Here is a 19,184-nt window from a genome sequence, read left to right as displayed (position 1 = left end):
AATAGTCATGGAAACCAACTACAAGTTTTGGGCACAGGGAAAATCCTTGTACCCATAGCTTACTCATTAAAATTAAAGATGCAACAGAGGATTCAGGTTTCGTTTGAATGGGGAGGGCAAGAAATCTAAGAAGCATGGTCTTAAATGAACTAGGTTTGGCATCACACAGCCATGTTTGCTGAAGGAATTTTCATGCTCTTGAAGGGAGATTTTTCACAGTGACAAATACTTGTATGTGATGGCTCAAATTCAGAAATTGTTGGCCCGTTTTAAAACTTTAGCCCATGCTTATTCACACTCTGGAACAAATCCTTAAAAGGGGAGTTAGTCGTTCTTTTGCATTGAGGAAAACTGTGCTAAAATGCTGTTCTCATTTCCAACAAAACAGAGAGCTAAACAGCAGCAAGTTGTATTTGAGGACCAGAATTTTTGGCAGATGGGTCAACAGCAGCAGCTATATTCACAGAAAGTGTGCACATCTCAGCATACTTCGGGCTGCTGATTTGAAGAATGTCATGGGAGGCAGAGTTTACATTAGGAAAATTAGCCATTCTTGACAACATCTCACTTGTACCTCTCAAATGGTTGTTGCAAATGATTGCCCCACTGGGACACAGAGGGTCAACATTAATATTTAATATGTAATATTTATATTACAGTATCACCATTAGACTCTATACAAACTTAGAGGGAGACATATGCACTATCCCAAGGAGCTTGCAGTCTAAGGCTTTGTCTTTACTGATACTTTACTGTCTAAAGTGTTACTAGCTACTCCGCAGTAAAAACTACAGGTGCCTTGCCTCCACTATGATTTTACAGCAGGACAGCTATTGTGCATTAGTTATCCTGCTGTAAAGAACCCACCTTTTCTGCAGCAAAGACAGTGCCTGAGAGATTCAATACAAGTTATAGCAAACAGTTCTAGATACATAGCAGAAGGAACCACTGTGATCATCTAGACCTCCTGGATAGAGTTTCCCCACAATAATTCTTAGAGAAAATCTTTTAGAAAAACTTCCAACCTTGATTTAAAAATTATCAGAGATGGAGAATCCACAACGATCGTTGGTAAATTGTTCCAATGGTTCATTACCATTTGGGGGGAGGGATAGCTCAGTGGTTTGAGCCTTGGCCTGCTAAACCCAGGGTTGTGAGTTCAATCCTTGAGGGGGCTATTTAGGGATCTGGGGAAAAAATTGGGGATTGGTCCTGCTTTGAGCAGGGGGTTGGACTAGATGGCCTCCTAAGATCCCTTCCAACCCTGATATTCTATGGTTCTATGGTTGCTTCAAATTTGCCATCGATTACCCTCCCTGTCAAAAATTTATGCTTTATTTCCAGTCTGAATTTGTCTAGCTTCAACTTCCAGCCACTGAATCATGTTAGACCTTTCTCTGCTAGATTGAAGAGCCCATTGTGAAGTATCTGTTCCCTGTAGTTAAGTCACCCCTTAACCTTTTTGTTGTCAAGTTAAATAGGTTAAGCTCTGAGTCTATCACTATAACAATCCTTTAATCATTCTCATGGCTCTTTTCTGAACCTTTCAAATGTGTTCCTACAAACTGTGTTGAACTGGTCTGACCATCCTGACCCCAGAAGGACAGCTGTTTAAAACATTTAGAGAAAGGCCTGGAGGAAGCCATTTTAATAACTGGTGTCAAAAGCAGCCCATTCTCCACATGCAGGCAAGGCCAGACAGAACTGTTACAAGCAACAAGTTTCCCAAATTCCACATATGAGTGATTCTAAGAACTCTGGCCTCACACATCCTGAATAGTAAAAATAATTAAATAATAACTGTGCTTCTGGAACGCCTTTCCACAGAGTATCTCCAAATGCCTTATGAAGACTCAGTAAGCCACACAACAACCCTCTGAAGTGGCGAAGTCAGTTATCCCCTTTTTATTGTGAGGTAACTGAGGCACAAAGAGGCAAATGGTATGATTTTTACTAGGAAAGAATAATAAGTAAAACCAAAACATTCCAGAGAGAAGTGCAACTTCAGCTGACAGCATCCCTTTGAAATGTCAACACCTACAGACATGGAGGAACATGAGGAGGAGTGGTTTGCATGTTTGGTTTATTTTGGGTATGTCAGAACTAGAGTATGAAGAGGAAAAAGTATGAGAAGGAATGATTCCTAAAAGGAAAACTAAGAGCTAGTTCCACAAAGTTTTCGGAGGTGAATGTGTCAAGGATTACTCTAGCTAGCCATTTCATTACAGCAAACAGGCAGCGTAATATAGATGATAACCCAACCACCGAGGCTAACTGCAAAGAGGAAATAAATCACCATTTTATTACTAAGTGTCTTCAGTATAATTTTAAAAGATTGTCACATTGGAAGCCACCTACTTAGCCTGATAAGCTAAGGGAGGACTCAGAAATGCAGATTGCCCCTGAATGCCTGTCTGAACTGGCCAATCAGAATCGTTTTAAGTTCTATTAATTTGAAAGGATTTGTACACTTTAGCAGTGGCCCTTAATCAAAAAACCAACAGAACTTAAAACTTTGAAAGTGGTCTGCCTCGTCAAACTCTCAAATGGGCTCTGCATTTCCCAAGTCCTAGATGAATTTTTTGTTAAGCCCCCCAGCCTGCAAAGATTCATTAATAACTTTACTTATGTGAGTAATTCTGTAGAACTCAACAGGATTATGGATACGTATAAGCATGTGAAGGGTCAAGCCTTTAGACTGGACCTTTTGTATCCATAAATGGCAGAGCACAGGGAGAGAGAAACCAGCATTATTCGGTGTTATCCAGAGAGAAACCATAGCAGATGGAGAAAGAGAGAGATTTATATATTCAAATGTAGTCAATATGTCTCGGACGTCTCATCAGTTCTTCTTTAGGAACATGATATAGCTGCAAAGGAAAGATTCCTACCAAAAGTGAGCAAATAGCTCTTCCTGTCTCGGTGGGAGTAGAGGGGGTAATTAAGTGCCATAAGAAAGAACAAGATTAGTGTTCTATCACAGAGGGAAAATATGGACAACCGAAAACAAATTAAATTAAAATTCAGCAATGAAGAGAAGTCCAGGATCTAGTTTACTGGTCCTGGATATTTTGCATCATGGACAAGAAAGGACCCATGAAATCCGATGAGCTCAGAAGAGAGATTCCCTTTCATACTATGCTACTGCATGATCAAAACGAAATACAAAGGGTGTATAATTCATTGCTTCCAAACTATGTAATCCTATTTACAGTTCTCTCTCTTTTTAGGCTTTGGCTGAAAGTTGGAAAAAATGCATAATCCCTGTTAATAAATGCTTTAATAAATCATGGGGGCACCTCATCATGGGGAAAAAACTATCACTATTAGAAGTGACACCTATCGTGAATATAATACCTAATACAAGGAAACACAAAAATGTATCTAAGCTGTTAAATCTTCTTAATTCTTCCCCTTATTAGTGCAATTATAATACTGGTTACTTTTTCTGTTCAATATTTTTTTTCTGTAAAAGGCACACTGCATATTTGTCCTATTAATGTTTCATTTATTATTTTATTTTCCTTACTTTCTAAGGCCTCAATCCTGCAAATACATACAAACATACATTCTTAATTTTACATACATGAATAGTTCCACTTCAGCTACTGAGACAATTCATGCACACAAAGTTTAACATCTGCAGCATTAGGGTTGTATTTTGTACCGGCACTTCCTTCAAGAAAAATGAAGAAAGCTATATTATGGAGAGAAACGTCATCCTTCCAACAATTATTGAAGCTAGCTTCTCATGACAAGAGCAAATCTGACATCCCACCAGAGCCTAACCTATACAAAATCAAACCAACCCACATGAAATTTCACATCCTAGTTCAGGTAATTTTTTTTTTAAATTACATCTTTTGTTAAAAAGATATGCTCTGAATTTTCATATTGGTCCTCATATGGACTCAGTAACGTCTCTTCCAGGTGAAAAAAACATTTCTTTATGTATGCATAAAATACCGTTATAGATTCAAGAATATGTATGAACAGGCCAGATAAAGTTAACATTTATGGTATTTATTTTGTTGGTGAATTATCAGTTACAGAAACCAACACAAGAATTAAGAGACAAAGCTTTTCCCTTTGATAATAAAACAAATGCTCAGAAGAGCAGACAGGAGAGCAGGGAAGGAACCTCAAATAACCCCTCATCACTTCTCTCTGGTCATTCTACAGCCAGGATGTCAAGTCCTTAAGTAACAAAGGCAGAGGATCAAAAGGCACCACAACGCTAAAACAGAATGACAAACAAAATCACCTCCACCAAAGAGACAGAATCACTCGTGAGGTCCAGTTTGAGTGGCCTGTCATACCTTTAAAACTTTCAGGCTAAGCATCAGGAAATATTTGTTCTTTGTGGCAGGGAAATAAAAAGCCTAGGAATTATTTTGTGTTAAGTCTCTCAAACATCAGTTGTATTAAAAGTATGTTTTGTTCCCTTTCTTCTTCTTCCCCAGGTGTCCTTCTCTACAACAACCCACTGAGACCTCCTCAAACTTTTGCCATCTCCTCCACCACGATCTCAGTTTTGATCGAAGCCTTGTAGAACTGAGAAATCGGTCCCCCTGCTGGAGCCAGCCAGATCAGAATATTTTCTCTAGAGAAGACAGTGTTAAATTTGATGCTAGTGTTGCAGATTTGGGTGCTTAGAAAGATGGAGATCAGCGCACACACACAAAAAGTTGGATCTCAGGAGACCTTGAGGGAACCAAAGCTCTTCAAAAGGAGTGAAGTCACCAAGCACTAAAAACAGCTACCGAGCACCTAATCTCCTTACAAAATTGGATCAGCTGAATTGGGTTACTGTAGCTGGGACAGGTATTCACCTATCAGCCTACACAGGACTTTCTTATTCCACTACTGGACTAGCTAGAGCTAGGGTAAAATATTCAAGAGTGCCGAAGTGGCTTAGGTGTTTTTGAAAAAAGAGAGACTTAAGCTGATGTCCTTTACGTGCTACTGAAAATTTTATCCCATGTGTCTAAGAGTGTGGGGGGAGTCACTAAGAAACACAAGTTGCAAAGAGATTCAGAGAGGTAAACTTCCCACTCCAGCACGTGGGAAATGGCTTGAGTTCTCCCAGCCAAACCCTCACAAAGCCAAGCCGGCAGGGTATATCATGCTGTTATTCAGAGGAAAGCCAATCCTACTCCTGATTTATAAAAGATCACCCACTTGCAAACATGGCTTTCCTCCTGAGGGGGCAACCTTTCTAAATCTCTTTATCACTATTTAGATACAAACATTGTGAAGCACAAGCAACTTCCTTTTCTTTCTCCTCTCACTCCCCACCTCATCTTTTTAGAGCAATGGCTAAAGACAGATGCTTAATATAGGTCTGCATGATACATTTAGAGGTTGGTTCAAATACCCCAAACTGCAGGGAAGTTCCACTTTAGGGTCTAAGCTTTGAAACAATACTAGTGATTTAGGGGACCCAAACGGAGACATTTTAAAAGGGCCTCATGTTCAGAAGGGCAAGTGTTCACATTTTGCCTTTAAGGCATCTCAGGTTGGGCACCCAAGCAAAGCATCCACTAGTCCCTTTTGAAAAGACGGGTCCAGATCCTGACATGAACTTTGCATCTCAAATCCACTTGCAGATGACCACACAGCAATTAAGTAAACAAGTTTTACAAGATCAAACAGACTTCCACAGGTTCACTGGATAATTGTTTCCCTCCATGTTTTAAAATTAAAAGGGGAAAAAAAGAGAGAGAGAGAAAGACAAACATCTGGGTTATGTTCTAAATGTAATTAGAAGTCTGACAACAGGACAGAATAATGTCAAACAAATTACAAGCAATGTGCTTTCATTCACAGGGTGACAAGTCAACAGACAGTTAGTTAATTTTAAAACAGATTATGTACCAACTCCTTAAATAAAATGAACATGCACTCACACATAAAGCAACTGGGAGTCCAAATATACATTTTGTTTTCCCTTGGGCAGGGCTGAACAGCGTGTTTATATCTCAAGAGCCGACTGAGGAATAACTACCGCCAACATTTTTAGAAGTGCCCATTTATTTTGGGTGCCCAAATTGAGACACTTTGGTCCCCAATTCTTAGAAGTGCTGAGCACTCATAACTTCCATCAAAACCAACAGAGGTTGCTTGCAAACAAGGAGGTGTGTGTGTTTGGAAAGTAGGCAAAGAAGTTCCAGAGAGTACAGCTTCTGCTCTCAGTTTTGTGTGATACGATCTACTGTTGTAGGTAAAGTCACAGAGCCCCAAACTCAGGTCTTGGGAGGCAAAAAGTTTTCCCTGGTGTCTCTCTCAGGTTCCTTATGCTGTTGGGTTACTTAGTGCAATGACATCTGCAGAATAACAGTGGGATCATCTCGCAGTCAGAGGCCCAAATGCTGCCTGCATCAGAAAGACACAAAGAAGAGGGCAAAAGCAGCCAGAAAACTCTGCAGCATTTCCCCATCTCTCACGGGGGGATAGATTTACTGATTGTGAAAGGAGCCTGGGCCAGGAACTTCAGAGAACATAAGAATAAGAACGGCCATACTGGGTCAAACCAACGGTCCATCCAGCCCAGTATCCTGTCTGCTGACAGTAGCCAATGCCAGGTGCCCCAGAGGGAGTGAACCTAACAGATTTTGATCTAGTGATCTCTCTCCTGCCATCCATCTCCACCCTCTGACAAACAGAGGCTAGGGACACCATTCCTTACTCATCCTGGCTAATAGCCATTAATGGACTTAACCTCCATGAATTTATCTAGTTCTCTTTTAAACCCTGTTATAGTCCTAGCCTTCACAACCTCCTCAGGCAAGGAGTTCCACAGGCTGACCGTGCGCTGGGTGAAGAAGAACTTCCTTTTATTTGTTCTAAATCTGCTGCCCATTAATTTCATTTGGTGGCCCCTAGTTCTTATATTATGGGAACAAGTAAATAACCTTTCCTTATTCACTTTCTCCACACTACTCATGATTTTATATACCTCTATCATATCCCCCCTTAGTCTCCTCTTTTCCAAGTTGAAAAGTCCTAGCCTCTTTAATCTCTCCTCATATAGGACCCGTTCCCAAACCCCTAATCATTTTAGTTGCCCTCCTCTGAACCTTTTCTAATGCCAGTATATCTTTTTTGAGATGAGGAGACCACATCTATACGCAGTATTCAAGATGTGGGCGTACCATGGATTTATATAAGGGCAATAAGATATTCTCCATCTTACTCTCTATCCCTTTTTTAATGATCCCTAACATCCTGTTTGCTTTTTTTTGGACTGTCGCTGCACACTGCGGGGACGTCAAGGACCCGTGGGGAAATCTAGCTCCAGTCTCACAAGAGGCATCCTCCATTGTTCCCTGGGGTGTCCATCGCCCCCATCCTGCTAGGCAGCATATCCCTGAAGAGTTACGCTGCTAACAGGTCTCACCCATGGCTATGCCCCAACCCTCTTCCCCCCCCCCACCCCCCATGGTGAAGAAATGACAGAAGGGGTGAATCCCACTTTCTATTAGCGCTTGAGGGAGCTTCAGTAGTGGAGCCCAGGTTTTGAGCAGATACAGAGCCAGGGGGTTGATGGGTTTCATGGTGATGCCACCTTCAATTATACCTATTGGCTTGATATGGCACCACTAAAGGACATCAGGGGGAAGACTGCCCCTCCCACTTACCCCTGTCTCCCTATTAGCTCCACCATTGGAGCAGCTCATGCACTGCATGGGCTCTCCATCTCCAACCCAATCTTACACAGTGCTAGCCAAGAAAGATTCTTCAGGGTTCTGAGGTGGGGGCTAGGAAAAGAGTAAATGCTGCGAACTCCCCCGCCGCACACTCCTATCAGAACACTTCTACCTCGCTAACGTACCTTTCCTCTCCCCTTCACATCATGCAGCAGTGGAAGATATCTGGCCTATATAATCAGAAAGGGGAAGACGTAGCACCCTCAAACCAAGTCTCCTCAGGTGGTAGAGTTGCCATTTCCAAACATCATGCCCTCAAGACACCAGTACTTCCTCTCTCCTTGCAAAGCTTTTCCATTCATCTTAATAAAACCAATGCTGTGGTGATCCTCATGCAGCAATTCTCTTAACTTTCTCGTGTTAATAGGAATTCTCCATTTGTTTGAATGATAGCCGCTTCATGATAATGTCAATGCAAAGCTAATGGAAACAGTGTTATGCTGTGAAGAAAGGGAAAAGCAAGCAGGAGAGACTGCAAAATATAAGACAGCAACAGAGTGATGTCAAAAAATCACTGTCAACATAAGTCTGTGGAGACATTAGGCTGCAAGAAGCAGCACAACGTAACGAGATGGAACACCACACACTGTGCAAATCTATGCCAAAGAGGAAAGCACAGGAAAAAGGAAAAAGTTATAAGTGTTACAAAAGCAAAGAGAATTTAAAAGAGCACTGTCATGATAAAATAAATCAGGTTTATTTTTAAAGCAAACGTCCTTCCCCATGTTTCTAGTACTGTAGTATCTGTAACAAAGCTGAAAGGCTTTTAAAAGTCTACCTCACTTTTCACCATTTGTGCCACTTACTTTTGGCTTTTCACTCAGTTTTGACAATGAAAAAACAGATCAATTTCACAGTCTGATTCTCATGCACTAGTAAATGACTGAGTACCTAGATCAATGAACTGCAACTGGAGGTTTGAATACTAGAAGCAGTTAATGAAAACTGTTTTAATAGTTTACTTAACATATTTCTATTAATACATGTTTGTAATATACTCTCCCCAGCCCTCCATCTCCCAAATTCTAGTATTAAAACCTAGCCACCAGAGCCCTTTTAAATGAAAACATATCAACACAAATGTAGAAAGGCCCAACCATCCTCAAGGGTTAAAATTTTCCAGGATGGAAAAGGGATGTACTGTGCAACACCCACTAGATCTAATTCTGCTCTCACATTTGCTAAAGTAAAACCAGAGTAACCACAGTGAAGCCACTGCAGTTACTCCGGACCAACACCAATGTCACTCAGAGCACATTTTAGTCCATTAAGCATAAATTCCTCCAGCCTTGAAGTTTACCTGAAATGGATTTTCATTCAGTTGTTCAGGTGGGCCAGTGCCAAGGAGGATCCCAGCCAGACATCAAACCCAGTCCACATCACACATTAGAGCGGGCAACTTCCTCCAAAGCTATAATTCCCACTCCCCAAAACATCTGCTCGGGTAAAGAGTAATGCATGTTAGGTTCTCCCCTATTACTATATTCACAGATCATTCCCACCCACCTCTCAACAGGGCATACAGATGAACTCTTCCTAGATCTTCAGGTCTAGCAAAGTAAACCTGCTCTCTGTCTGGCCCACAAGGAAGGCTCTGAGACATGGAGGACCCTACCCACTCACCCTGTCCTGCAGCAACGGAACCAGAAAGGGATCCTGATTTATCTGGGCCCTCAACTCATTCTAGGGCTTTCTCACTGTTTTCAGATTTCTATGCTAACACATTTTAACCTAGTTTTATCATACCTTACCCTACAGGATACCGTATTATGCAGCATAATCATTCACAAGGCACCATCAGACATTCTTGGTGACATATGTTATGTGGAATTTCTTTTAAACAATACAGGGCTGATAAAGCACAGGGCTTGGTATTAAGCACAGCTTCATTTAACATGGTTATTAATGATCTGAAAGAGAAACTGTAATCAGCACGTTAATACCATTCACAGATGATGATATGAAATCAGATGATGTTCTGAAGACCACAGAGGATCAAGAAAACACACACACACACACACACACACACAAAAGAAGATAAAGTACTTCTGTAGAGAGTTTAGAAATACAGGGCTAAAACAACAAAATGTGAGTTTCAGCTTGGAAAAATGCAAGCAAATACATTGGGGAAAAGATAATCCAGGAGACCTGGGGATAGCAGTCGACAGTAAATTAGATATCAGTTTGCATTGTGATATGACAACAAAAAATCCCCAGTGATTCTGAGTGGAATACTCAGAGGCATACAGAGGCAAACTATAGATCTAAGAGGTGAGGGTCTCTCTCTCCAGCACTGGTAAGAACCCAAGAGGACACAATGCATTGTAGAGAATTGTCAAGGGGGCCTAAGGGAGACAGGAACCAACCCATAGACAGTAATAATATAGTTGCCTCAAGGAGGTGCTTGCGCAAAATAAGGCCCCGATCCTGCAAAGTCAATGAGAGTTGGGTGCCCAATTTCCCTCAGTCACTCACCCTGAAAATCCCAGCCTCAGCATCATAGAAAAAAAACAATTAAGGGGGAAAGGGAAAATCACTGTGTATAGAAAGAGTATAGCTTAACTACGCAGTAACTAAGATGGAGGTATCAATCTGCAAGCATTTGCAGGGTAGGGTGACCAGATGTCCTGATTTTTTGGGTCTTTTTCTTATATAGGCTCCTATTACCCCCCCATCCCCATCCCAATTTTTCACACTTGCTGTCTGGTCACCCTATTGCAGGGTGAAAACACCAAGGAAGATTATTCAGGATAGCTCAATGTCACTATACAGCTGGACGTGCCTGGAATAAATTAAAGCAAAAGTAAATTTATGAGTAACATCAGGGAAAACATATTGGCAATAAGATTTCACGTAGTGAAACAGTCCCTAAGTGAAGTGACAGAAGCCCCATCCATTCCTTAGGTCATTTAAAGCTGGACTGGAACAAGTACTGGAGAATCTATTGAAGAAACCAATTCTGTCTTGGCAGGAGGATGAATGAAGAGTAAATATAAAATGCCTTTCCCATCTTTAAAATTTCTATGGATTCTTCAAACAGCTCCTTGGCGCTTTCTTTTATGTCTCTTAGATATTTACAGATTTACACTTGTAAACAATTTACTGGGCCAAATTACCCACTCACAAATTACCCACTCATAAAAATAGATAATTTGTATTAATTTAAGCTATTAAACATCAACAGTAATTCTAAAACTATTCAGGGTCAGATATTCTACTCTGGACAGTATACTTAACAATTCTTTTTATGAACAGCAGTGACAGGGTTTAAGCAGGCAGTGCTGTCATCCAGGAAAGAAACAGTGCTCTATGTGTAATAATGTATACATGTTTTTTAAAAAGCCATCTAACACACAGCAGTTTATTAGGGTGAACATCAAACAGAGAAGTTTTACCTTTTGATAAATAATGAAAAATGCAGCAGCACTGTGTCTGGAAGATTTCATGGACAGCTTCTTGTTAACATCTAAGGGAAATTGTTCTGAATGCTCACTAGCTGCTGCATCATTCAGGAGCCTTACACATTCGCGGTCACGTGAACCTCACAACTAATTAGCTCTTTTCTGCTCTGGAAAGGGTAGTTCAGGGAGAGAAAACTTGAGAAAATATACCAGATGTATCATTACTACAGCCACCCAAAGACATCAAGTAATCCTTCAACCTCCATACTGTGAATTATTACCCTATGGAGCTTAGGCAATAATATTTTCCACCACCAAAACCAACTTATCATGCCAGAAGTCAGAAAAAACATAGCCTTAAAACAGACGTAAAATGACTGAAACGGACAACTGGACGACAATCTGAGAAAATAGGCCTTTTATACAATAATAAATCTTAGAACCTGCCATAGAGATTTAAGTTTCCCACTGACTGACACAGAAGGGCAGACCAACTATTATAATTATTTGTATTATCATCGTGCCCAAGAGCAACAGTTGTGCTAGGAGCTGTACAAACACAGAACAAAAAGATGATCCCTCCCCCAAAGAGTTTGCAATCAAGTATAAGATAAGAGACAACGGATTGACACAGGCAGATGGGGCAGTATAAGAAAATTATGAGAGCATGTCAGCATGACAGGCAGTGACCTCTGCACACCAGGAACCTAACCATGGTCAAGTTTTTTTTGTTAGCATCATGGCAAAGGAGAGTCTTCCTCCAACATACTGAATGCAGCTTGAAATAATGTGCGAGACCCACAGGCTGAAAAGGTTGGACCCACCACACTGCACAGTCTCAGCCCCGGAGAGCTTACAGCAAGAAGCCTGCAACTCATTAACTTCAGAGGTGGGAATTGTGGGTGCTTAGCATCTCTCAGCATGAGGCACATACTCACTGCATTTAGGCAACTCAAAGCTTATTGCAAATATGTGTGTGTGTGTGTGTGCGCGCGCGTGCTGGGGAGCATAAACAGCAACAGAGCAGAGCACTGATTTTGACAGAGGTGACCAAGAGTCCAAAGATTAAATTGAAGACAAGCTGTAGCCAATTTGAATCAAAAACACTGCAGATGGAATTGCAGGGCACTGGTCCAGACTAAGGCTTCCACTGACCACTCCTCTCATGTCATGTTTGGAATTGTTTACAGAAGCTGCCTGCTTGAAAACACGAACAAATGATGTACATTTTATCCTGCCCGACAGCAGTGAAGGTCACATTTAGCCTTCTTGTTGGGGGGAGAAATATTGCGTTAAACAGAGCAGCACAGCATTTATTTTAGGTTTAAGCAATGATACCATCACACAAGCTTTCTCGTACAATCCTCTGATTTATCACCTCATACATACGTATTCCAGGGTTTGTTCACTTTTGTTTTATTAAGTAAGATGCCAATATCCTACAGAGTATTGTGATATCGACAGCAGATGATGCTTAATAATGCATTACACTTCCATAGAAACGTGCATCCAGGAATCTCACATCAGAAGATAGGATAAGAATCATTTGTGGAACAAAAGTATTGTTTCCCCTTCTGGAAAAAGCCTAGCCATGGAAGTCGTCTACACTTTGTGAACAGGTTATGTTTATGTATTTGTAGGCATTTCCATGGTGCTCATCATTGTAATATCCGAGTACCTATTGTCACCTTTTTACAGTTTAAAAGGAGAGAGAACAAAAGCAAGGGATTAGCCTATAAAACCAACCTAGAAAGCCTTCTATGTGCTTAAATCTTCAGAAATATAAGCACAACTTCAATAAGAGCTCAAACCACTGCTGCAGACCCTAACGGCTTCATATCAGTAATTAAGGCTTCACCCTGACTTGATAAATACGCTATAACATATTGATCAAGAGCAGATTACAACATTATATGCATTCATTCCTTCCTTAGTATTTTGACAGCTCCCCCTAGACACTTCTGTCAATATATATAATCTCACATAGTCCATGTCACATGGCAGGGCTTCTCAATAGCTTGCCAAGGCCTCACAGCCACAGTCTCTTTTAGGCATGTTTTTATTAACCAAACATAACCATAAAACAGTTCCTCAGCTCACCCTTTGCATCTCAGGCTTTCGCTGCCACCCTTCCCAAGGGACCTTGGCAGCCCTGCTTCCAGCAGCTTCCTGTCTCTCTCTGGTTCACTCTCCCTCATCCAATTTCTTCTCACTGGAACTCCCTCGAACCCCTTATAGCAACAAGTGCAGCCCCACCTTAATTGGGCCAACTGGGACCAACTGCTCTGCCACAGGGGAGCTGGACCTAGTTCAGTTATGGGGGCCAACGACTGTGTGACATACCCCGCCATGAACCTCCCTTCAGAAAAGCCGGTCTCTTTCACATACAGGTATTTACACTGGCCTGTGGAGCCCTATCTAGACCGCTCTGACCCCTAATCCAAAACACAAAGTCTCTACGTAAACTCATACATATACATTTATTTATACGTGTCTCCATATTCCCCAAGTTCCCCACAGGCCTTAATACCTATCGGACAATTCATATCTTCACCAGGGATTGTCTATAGAATTTTATCCTCTCTGGGGTTTTGAGGTCTCTGCATGCAGTCTCACTACTTCCCCCTCATGCTCACTGACCATCAGGATCAGGCAACCTCTCTCTTCCTGAGCAGCTGGATGTCCTGAAGCCAGCTGCTTTCTCTCTTTCTGGTCCAACGATTTGTAGCTAACATTCTGTGGCCTCCAGTCATTCCAGAAGCTCTCCAGTCCTCAGGACAGCAGCCATAAATCAGGTATCCCTGTTTCCCCTTCCGCAAAAGACCATTGTTTTTGCCCTTGGCCTCTGGCCTGGCTCCCAGCATGCTGATGAAGCTCTGTCTGGGTCCCTACTGTACCCCGCTCACTTAGCTTCAGCCTCTAAGTTTCCACTATACTCTGCCCCCCCTTCTCTCCCTGGAGCCTCGCCAACTCCTGCTCTAGCGTAAGCACTGCTGATTCTCACTCTCTGCCTCCACCCTAACCCAGGCTAATTGCTGTTCCAGTTCTACTGAATGATTGACAATTTTCTGCTGGGAAGCTGAAATCATCTTACCCATCTTTGGGCTCCCATCTGTAATACTTCAGAACTTTTCCAGGATGGCTTGGTCTATGATTTTCTCTTCTGAGCTGATTTGGGAGCATAGCCACCAAGCGGTGAGGTCCTGTAATTTTTGAGCTACTACCCAGGGTCATGTCCCATGCGGGAAGGGTTCAACCCAACATTGGTGCATATGCACCTTCAGAGTCATTCCCAATCTATCTAAGAGGGCAGCCTTCATCACAGGATAGGAATCTTCCTGCTCATCACTTACAGCTCAGTAGGCTGCCTGTGCCTCACCAGTCAGGAACGGAGCTACATGGGCTGCTCAAATTGATTCCTACCAGTACTTGCCACTCTCTCAAAGGTCTGGAGGAAGGCCTCCGGGTCATCTTCTGGCCCTAGCTTTGCCAGGCTGGGGACCAGCCAGCCCGAGCTTCCCTCTCCAGCATCAACCACATTCCACTGAAACCCTTGGCCCAGAAGCTTCTGCAGCCATTTCTATTGCTGGAAGTGGGCCTCTTGCCTCCACTGTTGAGTGCCGAATTCTGCCTATTGTTGCTTCTGCAGGCTGTCCAACAGCTACCGGAGCACAGTCTGTGTTTGTTGCTGCTGTTCCTGCTGCCACTGTAATGTGGCTGTCTCCTGCTGTACTGTCACCAGTATACGGATGGCCTTCTCCATGATCCTTAAACATTCAAATGAGGTGGGGGTCAGTCAATCTCAAAGGGAAACTTGAAGTCCCTTTCTTGGCTTTCACCAACAATCCTCATTTTCCCCTGGAATCAGAAGCTGATTGAGGCGCCTGCATTATCCATTATGGGTCACATGACAGGGCTTCTCATCAGCTTATGGAGGCCTCAATGACACAACCAGAGTCTCTTTTAGGCAGGTTTCTATGGTCCAAACTTAAACCACCAACCAAAACAAACAGTTTCTCAGTTTACACTTTGCATCTCAAGCTTTCACTGCCTCCCCTCCCAGGGGACTCAAAGTCCTCCTTCCAACAACTTCCTGTTTCTGCTTCACTCTCCCTCAGCCAGTTCCTTCTCAAAGCCAACCCTACACTGGAACACTGGGAACTCCCTCAAACCCTTTATAGCTGCAACTGCAACCCCACCCCCTTAATTCGCCCAACTAGGAGCACCTGCTTTGGCACAGGAGAGCTGGACCTACTTCAGTTACAGGAGCCAGCTACCCTGTGACCATAAAAATACCATAAAATACCCTGTGACCATAAGATCATAAAAACCAAATCATGTGCTATAACCACAACTACAAGTTTTTTAGTGCTCCAATAGGCAATGTGAAAGATGTACAAACACATTTTGAATACAATGAAGATGACATACTAAGAACAACTCTGGGAAATTGGAAGGGTGGGTTTTTTAAGCACCTGGGGGGGAAAAGATATTCATGAGCTTCTTTGTTTCATTGCAAATGGAGGAGAGGTTTTGACAGTAGAGCTTCCCCACTGTCAAGTGCATTTTGGAATCTACTCAAGCTCCTGACTTGACAAACCGGAGTGGGAATTCTCAAAACAGCCCCCACACACCAATGTGGAACATACAGCAGAGTTTTCCCAAATGCACAGGGCTTCTCAAAGTAGAAGGAAAAAACAGTTAATGAATTTCTTCCCCTTTCTTCCCTCAACCGACCTCTGATGGGCTGCAACAAGCACCACAAAGCAGCGCTTTTCAGAGGCTTGTCCCAGTATCTCATTTGTGTGTGTTTCTTCTCCCTCCTTTCCCCCACCATGCTGTTGCAAAAATGAATCAACACCACAGGTTCAACTGCACGACAAGCTGTGCATAGGTGAAATTCACAGTGTGATGATTGCTACTGGAAGTGCAAACCCAAGTGGGTGAATATTGGCATGAACTGTGCCGTATGTAACTAAGATTAGGACTAGCAATATGGAGAATCCATAACATCCTCTGCAGCCTGGGTAGTTCAATACATCTCTAGCCCAAACATGCTGTAATTACAGGAGGAGGGAGCAAAATACAGATGGCCTTCCTCCCCTATTTCCATCAGAAGAGGTGCTGGTGCTAAAACTCCATTATTCATCCTGCTGAAACAACTCATAGGCTTTTAGTGCTGGACATAGGACAGCAGGTTGCCAATGTGTCCAACACAAGGCAGAATAATTTTAAGTCATGGAGAGGGTTTACAATTTGGTACAGTCAGTGGTTCTCAAACTTTTTCAGACTGTAGACCAACCACTTCTAAAGAGAGGAAGATTTTCAAAGGTACCAACTCAACTCCCAGACTCTCAACCCTTGCCCTGAAGCAGCGTCTGTGCTTGGTTATATAAAGAAATAATACTAGGCAGTATTAAAGAGGACAAGAGTAAAATGAACTCACTTTACTGTGCAGAGCAGAAGGTGCCTTCTGCTCCCTAATTATTTCTCCCCTTTATCCATACTTTATTTCCTAGGAGTGCACGGGTAGAGTTTTATTGGTTCTGAACCTCCCTTTGTAGCCTACTGCTCTGCAAAATGTGATCACAGTTGAACTTACCCCAAAAGGGATATGAAGCAGCCATGCAGGACAAAAAGGAGCATTTGGAAAAAAATTTATTTTAATTTGTCAATAAAACCTCTAGGAGCCCTGACAGTGAAAAGAGTTCTAGGCTGGGCTATAGCTAAGAGGCAGCATAACTTGAATCTACTAGTGTTGTTATTACTATAAATTCTTCCCCAACCTCAATACCAAATTTCATTGCTCCTGACCTTCCCTGATGGAATTAAGTCAGGATTCTCAAACTGAGCCCATCAACACCACTCCTGAAAGCAACGCTCTCCAAAAGAGTGCACACAAACAAATTCAGGGCCTCATATTCAAAAAGAAAGTGTTTTTGCTCTCTCTCCGCTGTTAATGTTCATAAGGGTCTTTTCAGTTATCTTCTCTTGTGCTAACTGACCACACACGGAAACAGTGACGATGACTGAACATGAAGCTCTACCAAAAACACAGAGTAAATGGAGAGATTTAGAGGTTACTTTTAACGATAGTAGGTCCAAAGACTCCTGGCAAAACAAGTTTAAGAAGATGTCCCTTTAAGTTGACTGGCGGGGCAGCTGTTGAACAATGCAAGGTATTTTCCCTCAGAATCGCCTGCTCCGGGAGTGCCTCAGAGTGAGAGTGGTCTCCAATTCCCTCAATCTCTGACAGTTCCTACCTGCTCAGTAGGGTTGCCAACACTGCATTTCAAAAATACAGGACAAACCCATGGGCCACATAGGGATGATGGAGGGATGGCCAGGTAAAATCTGAGTAGCGTCTGGCATTGCAACCCTGTGCCCCAGGTCAAGTTGCCAACCAGAAGTACTTCCCTCATTGAAATACTGGATAAAAGGGGTCCCGTACTGATTTAACACAGGATGGGCTATTTTTTATTTAAATAAGGGACATCTCTTGTAATATGGCACTGTTGGCAACCCTATTGCTCAGGCTGTTCCCTGCCAGGTCCATTTCTCTCACTCACTTGCAGGGAGCCAAGCACCACTTAGAGCAACACTACTTGCTTCCCTTACCGGCAGTCTGGCTATTTGTTTCAGGCAGAGCAAGGAGTGTTGATGATGATCGGACTGAGGCAAGAGAGTGTGCAAGCAGTGTAGGTTTCACCCTGCCAGCAGGCTGGAGGGAGTGGACGGGAATACAAAGGAAAGGTGCAGGTTCAGAGAGGGCAAGGAAGACAATGAGGGGGAAAGAAGGACAAGGAAATCCAAGAGTCCTTCCAGCCCAGTCTGCCTCTCATCTTGAGAGTCTCATTAGTCCCTTGAACTCTGCCAGGGACTTATCACACTGAGCCCCTAGCATTCCAATCCATGGCACTGAGAGAGAGGGACACAACATATCTATTACAAACCTCAACTCTATGTGTCCAGTAGCACAAATCATGACACCAGCTCACGAGGCCTCACAGGCATAGGATCCCATTGACAGAGCAGAGTTCTAGAGCCCTTCAAAATATGTGGCCTTATTTCTCACACAAGTAACATTGCTCACATGCTAGCTCCACTGAACTTTTATTGCTTCACATGTCTTTGAACAGCCTCCTACCAAGGCTTCACAGTCAATTGAAGTGAAATGAGAAACTGGATGTGATGCAATTTAAAAATTTCGCCCAACAAATGACAGCAATGACAACTGTCAAATAAATAGTCAAGATGTACCGTGCTTTGAAACAGAGGGGAAAAACACATCATTGTCCAGATACCTGTGTCTACAAACTGGCCATACCACTGAGCTGGCAAGAGATGTTTATAGCCCACAAGATGCTTCAGCCTAGATGGGAAAGAAATTGATCTCTCTGCCTCCTCACCTCAGGCACATATTTCAGAGAGGGAAGTCATCTATTTCAAGGCTGGACTATGTGATTATGTAGACAGTGCCTAGCAGATTGTGGGAGCCACGAGAACAGAGATAATAAATAGTGGAAAGAAGGTTTGGGGGTTTTTTAAATGAATTATAGAAAGACCTTTATGTGAAAAACAAGCACACCACTTTTTTATATTGAAATTTCACTTTCAGCACGTTCCACTAAGCCATCCGTTACTGAGCCAAAAACAATAAGGCACAAGGGACTTGTTCAATGAGCAGCAAACAGGAAAGACAAAGATGTGCACAGTGTTTAAAGCACAAATGGTACGCACACCTTTGCATTTTGCAGAAGATCATACACTGTATCTTTATATTTAATGTATAAAATTATATTTGACTCAGCATTGGATACAGTACATGCAGGAGCCTTGATTTTAAGATTCTCTAGGGAATGGCCGAGTTTCTGCATACATTTCCCCTCTCCTTCAAAAGAGAAATAGAACAACATTTTCCATTTCTACAGAGATTTACATCTGAGGATCTCAAAGTGCTTCACAAAAAGTATGTCATAAATAGATACTGACACTCATTCTACAAGTGATCTACTGAGGCACAAGGAGGTTAAGCAACTTGCCCACAGTCACATAGCAAGTCAGTGGTAGTTCC

At 42.4% G+C, this 19,184-nt stretch overlaps 1 protein-coding gene across 12 annotated transcripts in view; it reads right to left on the bottom strand.

Moving 5' to 3' along the window:
* PITPNM2 (phosphatidylinositol transfer protein membrane associated 2) overlaps positions 1-19,184 on the bottom strand; it is a 211,905-nt gene that overhangs the window by 156,408 nt on the left and 36,313 nt on the right. The gene's annotated exons all lie outside the window — the stretch shown is intronic.

The sequence above is a fragment of the Natator depressus genome, chromosome 15, assembly GCF_965152275.1.
Source record: "Natator depressus isolate rNatDep1 chromosome 15, rNatDep2.hap1, whole genome shotgun sequence".
Classification (NCBI taxonomy): Eukaryota; Metazoa; Chordata; order Testudines; family Cheloniidae; genus Natator; species Natator depressus.
The sequence above is the reverse complement of the archived record's forward strand: the minus strand, read 5'-3'. Positions and strand labels throughout refer to the sequence as shown.